The sequence below is a fragment of the Eptatretus burgeri genome, chromosome 3, assembly GCF_056783735.1.
Source record: "Eptatretus burgeri isolate ZD-2024b chromosome 3, Ebu_testis_v1, whole genome shotgun sequence".
NCBI lineage: Eukaryota > Metazoa > Chordata > Myxini > Myxiniformes > Myxinidae > Eptatretus > Eptatretus burgeri.
The window spans coordinates 23,897,301-23,904,800 of NC_140963.1; the positions used below are offsets into that span (position 1 = coordinate 23,897,301).

A 7,500-nucleotide genomic window follows, 5' to 3' on the forward strand; every position below is an offset into this window, starting at 1 on the left:
TGCTCGGTACGTGGATATGTGTGTTGACGTCGATGAGAAGCCACTACAGACCGCGCAATACCTGATGAAGGTGATCATGAAGAAATTCGGTGAACGTTTAAAGGCGCAGTGCCCAGTAGGTAGGAAGTCCGGTGTAATTTTGTACAGCGCCGACATGGCCGATGATGCTGTCCATGTCGTGTACGACTTCGCGGCCACACCAGAAGGTACGGTGACAAAAACAGCATTAATCCTTTGGCAGCTCATCAAGAATGTGCCAAACACAGTTTCCTGATTCTCCAACGTTGAATGATGTACACTCATGTGCAGCAATTCCACCCGAATTACTGTCAACATTCTTCAGCGAACTATATGGTGGACCAAATCCAGATCGTCACACGGAGAGAGTTAGACGATGCTCCGAGTCAACAAGTCAAGATGTGCTGTTTGTGGTGGGAAGAGGAAACATGAAGCCGAAAAAGCACGTCGCTCTTGGTGTCGCTGTGAAGTCAATGACGGGGAGCAAACAGTTGTGGGATACGCCATCCATGAAAAAGAACAGACATGTCCCAACGACACCGTCCCGAACCTGCCTATGGGAGTAGCGTTTGATAACTTCGATGAACTGTCAAACACGTTGTCCGGGGCAGACACCTTACATGACACGATGGGAATATTGTACCAGGTTGAAGGCAGCACATCATGTAATGCAACACCTAATAATCCGTGGTGCACAACACAGCCATCTTCACAACCATCGTCACGACAGCGCAAATCACGAAAGAGAAAACTAGACGTCAGTCAGGTGTCACTTGAGCCATACTGGAAGATACCGAAATGTCGGTCTTCAGCTACAACGTCGCGGATATATGGAATCAGCAAGACGTAAGCAGGAAAGGACGGAAGTTGGATCTTCTTTGGCTCATGCATTACGCGCTGCAAATCGAGAATATTCCAATGTGGGTTGGTTTCAACTCCAAGTTCTACGTCGACAACCTTCCAAAACAGATGGTACTTTACATGGGGAACATCCAAGGAGCCGATCACTGCCCTGGCAGTTGTACGGGAGACCATGAAAAGAGCTCAGAAATGCGCCCACGAATGCAATCAGAAATATGCCATCCTCACGTACAACCTGAACGCAGCCAAAGCGGCTCTCCAAATACAGGTCACGGAAGTCCCCAGTACGGCGACATAATTATTATGCCGGGTGCTTTCCACATTGAGATGGCATTTTTCAAGACAATTGGCAAGCTCAATGGAGAATCCGGCGGACCGAAGATGCTGAAAGAATGCAGTGTACTCGCACCAGGATCGTTGAGAGGATTCTTAGACGGAAAATACTTCAATAGGTGCAAGCGCCTACATCCGATCCTTGCCCTCGCGTTCGAAACGCAACACTTCAATGCATTCCTGGCCACATACGAGTCCAAAGATGAGATCAGGGACATGTTGCAAGAATTTGAGTTCACCCCAGGAGCGAATATATCCCAGTAAATTGAATTGTCCGATCTGTTCAAAGATTGTGCGGAGTCGTATGGCCGCTTCACTGAACAGACGTGACTGGGAGTGCATGGTGCCACCACGCAGTTCTGGCTGATGTATGTCGCATGCATACAGGCTTACCATAACCTCGAACGCGCAATCAGGAGTAACGACATCGATCTGTTCACATACACACTCATGGAAGTCATAGCATTATTCTTCATGACAAATCATGTCAATTACTCCCGTTGGCTCTCCAAATTCCAACTGGACCTACTCAACATTGATGAGACGCATCCCGGGCATCGTGACATCCTGAGGGCAGGCGCCTTCATTGTGAGAAGGACTGACCATCCATTCAGTCGATGTCCAGTGGACCAAACCCTTGAACAGACTGTTAATGCCGACGCTACGTCGCGGATGACGGGGTTATCATCCGCCACCAACTTCAGTGCCAGGTTGCGGTGGATGATAACGAAGTCGGCCCGGGCTGCATGTATCGCCACAGTTCGGGAAATGGTTGGAATTACAGTTCACGAAGACGCAACAGCCGAGTTGAAACCTACACGCATGAAACGAGATTGTGGCGACCAACGTAAGGTCATGCAACAGATCACAGATACGTGCAATCCGTTCGAACTGTCCACCGCCAGTACCTCCCCAACACTGTACAACATTTACACTGGGAAAGCTGCTGACGACGCCATGTGAGAGTGCTTACTCAGTGTTCCTCGCCGAGGCCAACAACTACACAGGGAGTTTGTCAAGGCATGCCAGAGTGACCCCAAGCGATTTGAACAACCAATCAAGAGTGTGAAAGTCAGCTCATTCAAAGGGGCATGCGCGAAGAACAAGCGGGCTTCTGACAAGAAGATCGCTGTCCTGAAATGCACACGAAATCTCACTGGTCGTCTGGCTGTGGTCGCATCGAGAAAGAAAATGGACCTCCAACATGTCTTCTCCTACCCGCTAACACCTGTCCCACTATCACTTTGTGAAGGCGATGGTACAATGGCGAAAACATCCAAATGTACGCTGTTGCAGAGTCTGGAATTGAGAGTTGACAAGTCCTCGCCTGAAAGTTTAAGTGCAGCTGTAGTAGATCAACGGCGTCCAAACATGAATGAAGCACTTTAGTCGACATCCTTCAAGCAGCAGCTTCCGTCGTTCCTAGCCACTGAATGGGGAAACCCCCAGTACGCAAGTATCATCGGCAACCGCGATATCTATCTTGGCCATCAGCAGGAATGTTTCTCCTTCTTTGTGAGAGACGGAGAAGTCAACAGGGAACTGGTCAATGAATTGGCCGCCAACCACGACGAGGCGGACATGCGAATTGCCCTGCATGTCAAATCGATCGACACTGACGGAGCCAATCACATTGTCATCCAGGCATCAGATACCGACGTTGCCATCATTCTCCTCTTCCACAGCGCGAAGTTCGGAGCAAGGATCTGGATGGACACAGGAACCGGGAACAAACGTCGGTATGTAGCGATCACTGCCATAGCCGCCTCTCTGGGACGGGACATGTGTGCTGCACTCCCTGGCCTGCATGCCTTCATGGGTAGCGACTTTACATCCACATTCGTGAGGAAAGGTAAAGCGAGGCCACTGGCAATACTTGAGAAGAATCAGGAGTACCAGGGGGAGTTTAGTCAACTCGCCGAATGTCCATGTGTGAGCACGTCTACATGTAAAACGCTGCAAGACTTCACATGCGAGCTCTATGGTGCCAGGAAGAGAGTGGCCCCAACGACTTCCGCTACCAAAAGTTCGAGAAGGCCTTCAGACCAAAGGCGAACTCCGCGAATCCGCTCCACAAGCTGGCTGGCATAGACGGGAGCAGCCTTCCCCCATGCGAATCTGAGATCAAAATGCATACACACAGGGCAGCATTTGTAGCAAGGATGTGGGGTGGAGCCACAAATGCTCGAATCCAGATTCATCCGACAGCTGAGGACGGTTGGGCAGTGGCAGACGACAGGCAATCCTAAGATGTCATGTGGTTTGAAGGGCCACAGATGCCGGACGCGTTGGTGGCCGACGTGGACGTCAAGAGCGACAACGAGATGGACGATCTGGTGCAATCGTCAGATGAGATGATGTTCGATGACGAACACGACATGACGTAATAAACATGACGAACATGACATGACGTACTAAAACATGACGAACACGACATGACGTAATAAACATGACGAACACGACATGACGTAATAAACATGACGAACACGACATGACGTAATAAACATGACGAACACGACATGATGTAATAAACATGACGAACACGACATGATGTAATAAACATGACGAACACGATATGACGTAATTTGGGCCACACCTGAGGTTTGGTTAGATGACCTTGTAGATTACTGGGGTTAGGAGTTCAGAGAAAATGAAGGAGGAGTTAGGAGGAAACGAATTTGTCGAGTTTAAATTGTTGCTCAGTTAATACAAATATGATCTGATATGCTATGTGTTTTGTTAATGTCTCGCCTGCTGTGGAATCCCCGCCCTAGGCAATTCGCCGACCGATTGACCACAAAGACCCCTGGAGGAAAAAACCCTTAGGTAACTGACAAGCAACGATTTCAAACACTAGAACATCAAGGCTTGTAACTCCCACACGAGCTCTTTGACCCGTTCTTAAGCACGGAACGCACCATAAGAATCGTTTTTAAGTACTTGATTGTGTTTAGTGGCACTGTGCGCAACACTTTGGCACTTGTTTAAACCGTGCACTGAAAATTATGATTAAAAGTGCTAATTGACGCTAATTAATGGTGTTCTTAATTGGATATACACCATGGATTTTGTTCTTAAGTAGCTGATTTATAATCAGTACCTAATTATCTATCGATCCATGCTTGAATTGTGCTTGGACTCGAAATTATGATAAAAAGTGATTTTTCTGCTCATCTTGGTGGCGCTGACAACCAAACGCACCATACGTGACACTTAAGAATCGACTTCCCAGACTCCTACGGGTCCTATGGGCACATCCTGCACCCCAAACTTTTTGCAGCAAAAATTATGATTAAACCTCAGTGGGCTCCCGGACTATTTGCAGTTACAATGGGGAATGGCGCATGTATGCAAATGACTTGGCCCTGTTTGTTTTGATCTGCTCGCATGCATGAAGAAAGCTTGTGTGTGCAGCAAAGCAAACAAAGTAAAGAATGAAAGAAAGGGAAAGAATGGAAAAGAACCTGCCTAAAGCCCACACAATACACATGACCCATAAACCCATTAGATATTGGGGAAGGACTATCTAAAAACAAATACGAATGAAATAACTATCTTGGGAACCGCTATATGTTGTGTGCCATTGCCTTGGGGAGTGACGCTCTTGCAGAACCTAAACACTATGTAGGGGAACAACAGATAACATCTTCGTTCTTAAGCAGACAGAAGTATTTTGGGAGGGAGCAGAAAGTTATATTGTGAGTTGATGGATCCAGAGAAAGCATACGATAGGGTTCCCTCGTGAAGTGGTGTGTTGTTGTCTGAAGAAGTAGGGATTTCCTGATTTACTGACTTCTCAGCCCCCTCGTAAATCACCTCAACTATCCTTACTAGTCAGACCTAGGAATTGTTGTTCAGAGACGTTGGAGATAAAAATAGGTTTTTACATCAATGGTCAGTACTTGCTCCTTTTCTGTTGTTGGTGGTAGTCATTGTGTTGAATGAGGGAGAAGAAGAAGAGTGCTTCTTCTTGGGGAAATGTTGTTTGAAGATTATTTTGTGGTGCAAGTCACCACCAAATCAGTTAGTGGAGGAATATTTCTGGGGTAATATATGGTAAAAAAATTATCTGGTGAAGCGAAGAGCAATCATTTACAAAATGGTAAGAAGACAAGTTATCTTAAATGGAGCAGCGGCCTGGGCCTTGGAAAGGAAGTGGAGAGATTACTGCAGAGGATGGAGATGTGGATGCTGAGAGGGTTGATGGGGACCTCTCTGAGGGAAAGGAAGAGGTCAGGTCAGGTCAGGTCAGGTCAGGTCAGGCATGGGAGCATGCGGCAGAGCAGCGCGTCGCAGCGTCCACTTTCCGCAGGTATTCCAGGGGCCTCCGTCTGGCCATCCCCGAGGCAGATGCCTGGCCCATCCCCATCTCCTTGAGATGCCGATCAACCTGCTGCAACCACAAGGCAAGTGGTCGGCCCATTGGCCTCCTCCACTCACGAGACTCCCTCGCTGAGAAAATCTGGTGAGCAGGATGAGCGTCAGGAAAACGAGCCACATGTCCATACAGCCGTAGCTGACGCTCACGGACTATGCAGGCAACAAATCTCATTTGAGTCTCTCTCAGCAACCACTCGTTGGACACAAAGTCAGACCAGCGATAGCCAAGGATTCTCCGAAGAGACCTGGTACCAAAGGAATTAAGTCTCCGTCTCAGATCCTTGGTCAGAGTCAAAGTCTCGCATCCATAGAGCAAGAATGGAAGCACCAAGGACCTGAAGACACGGACTTTCGCCCTCCCGCACAGGTACCGGCAGCTCCACACCCCATTATCCAGTGAATCCATGACTCCCCAGGCCCGACCCAGACATCTATTGACCTCTGACTCACAGCCAGCAGAGACATAAATATCACTGAAAAGGTAAGTGAATCTCTCCACGACCTCAACAGCCTCACCACAAACAGGACAGCAGCATCCAAGATGTCATTGAAAGCCTGGATCTTAGTTTTGACCCAGGAAACCCGTAATCCCAGTGGCTCCAACTCCTCATTCAGCACCCCGAGGGCCCCCAAAAGGATAAAGTCTCCGCAAAGATGAATGCATCATCTGCGAAATCAAGGTCAGAGATCTTGACATTCCCAAACGATGCAACGCAGTTTGATCTCTCCGACATCCTCCATAGAATCCAGTCCATACAAGTCCTGAAAAGTGTGGGGGCCAGTACAAAACCCCTGAAGAACTCCAGTAAGAACAGGAAATAAATCAGAGATGACACCACCACATTTCACAGGACTCTCAGTACCAGAGTCGAGTTCAGACATCAGATCGATCAGTTTTGGTGGCACCCCACGAAGACCGAGAATCCTCCCGGGGGCATCCCGATTCACTGAATCGAACGCTTTACAGAGATCAACATAGGCTGCAAGCAGCCCCTGCCGAAACTCTCGTCTGCGTTCCTTGAGGACCCGAAGAGCAAAGATACGGTCAATCGTTGACCTCTTTGGTGTAAAGCCTGACTGCTCTGGACGCTGGTGCTCAAACAGATGGTGGCGAACCCTATCAATAATTATCCGAGCAAAGACCTTGCCCGGCACTGAGAGCAGCGTCACCCCTTGGTAGTTGTTGCAGTCTTGGCGATCACACTTCCCTTTCCAGAGAGAGAGACAACAAGGCCCCTCTTCCAGTCAGTTGGGATGATGACTGTGTTCCAGGTGGAGCACAGAACTGCATGCAACGACACGAGTGCAGCATTTCCACCAGCCTTGAGAAGTTCAGCATGGATGCCACAGATCCCTGAAGCTTTACCCCATTTTCAACCGGTTCACCACAGCCTGTGTTTCCACAGGCTAAGGCGGACCACAGTTGATTGGAGGGTCAGCAACAGGGATGTAACACTACAGACGTCCAACTCAACAGCTGGTGGATCAGTCTGGTACAACCGCTCAAAGTAACCGGCCCAGCGGGCTTTCACTTCGGACTCCGCTGTCAAGAGCCAACCACCCTCTGTTCTGACTGCAGTACACCGAGGGATGGGCTTGGATGAACGCAATGCGCGAATTCCCCTGTAAGCAGGACGAGAATCACTTGACCACAGGTGATGCTCTACCCCCTCACAGATTCTTCGCATATAGGTCTCCTTGTCCACCCTTAGCACACGTACAGATTTACGCCTCAGCTCCCTGAACTGCTCAACTCTGCCATTCAGCCTGGCCCTGCGACTCTGGTCATGGTATCCAGTGTCCCTTGAGAGACAAAATTCTTTGCCCTACGGTGAGTTCTAAGACATCCACTGGCAACATCAAGGACCGTGGTCTTGAAGGCACTCTACAACTCTTCAGGACCCCCAA

At 48.8% G+C, this 7,500-nt stretch overlaps 1 protein-coding gene across 6 annotated transcripts in view; it reads right to left on the bottom strand.

Moving 5' to 3' along the window:
• The window catches only part of TOPBP1 (DNA topoisomerase II binding protein 1), a 252,201-nt gene that overhangs the window by 149,725 nt on the left and 94,976 nt on the right, over positions 1 to 7,500 (bottom strand). The gene's annotated exons all lie outside the window — the stretch shown is intronic.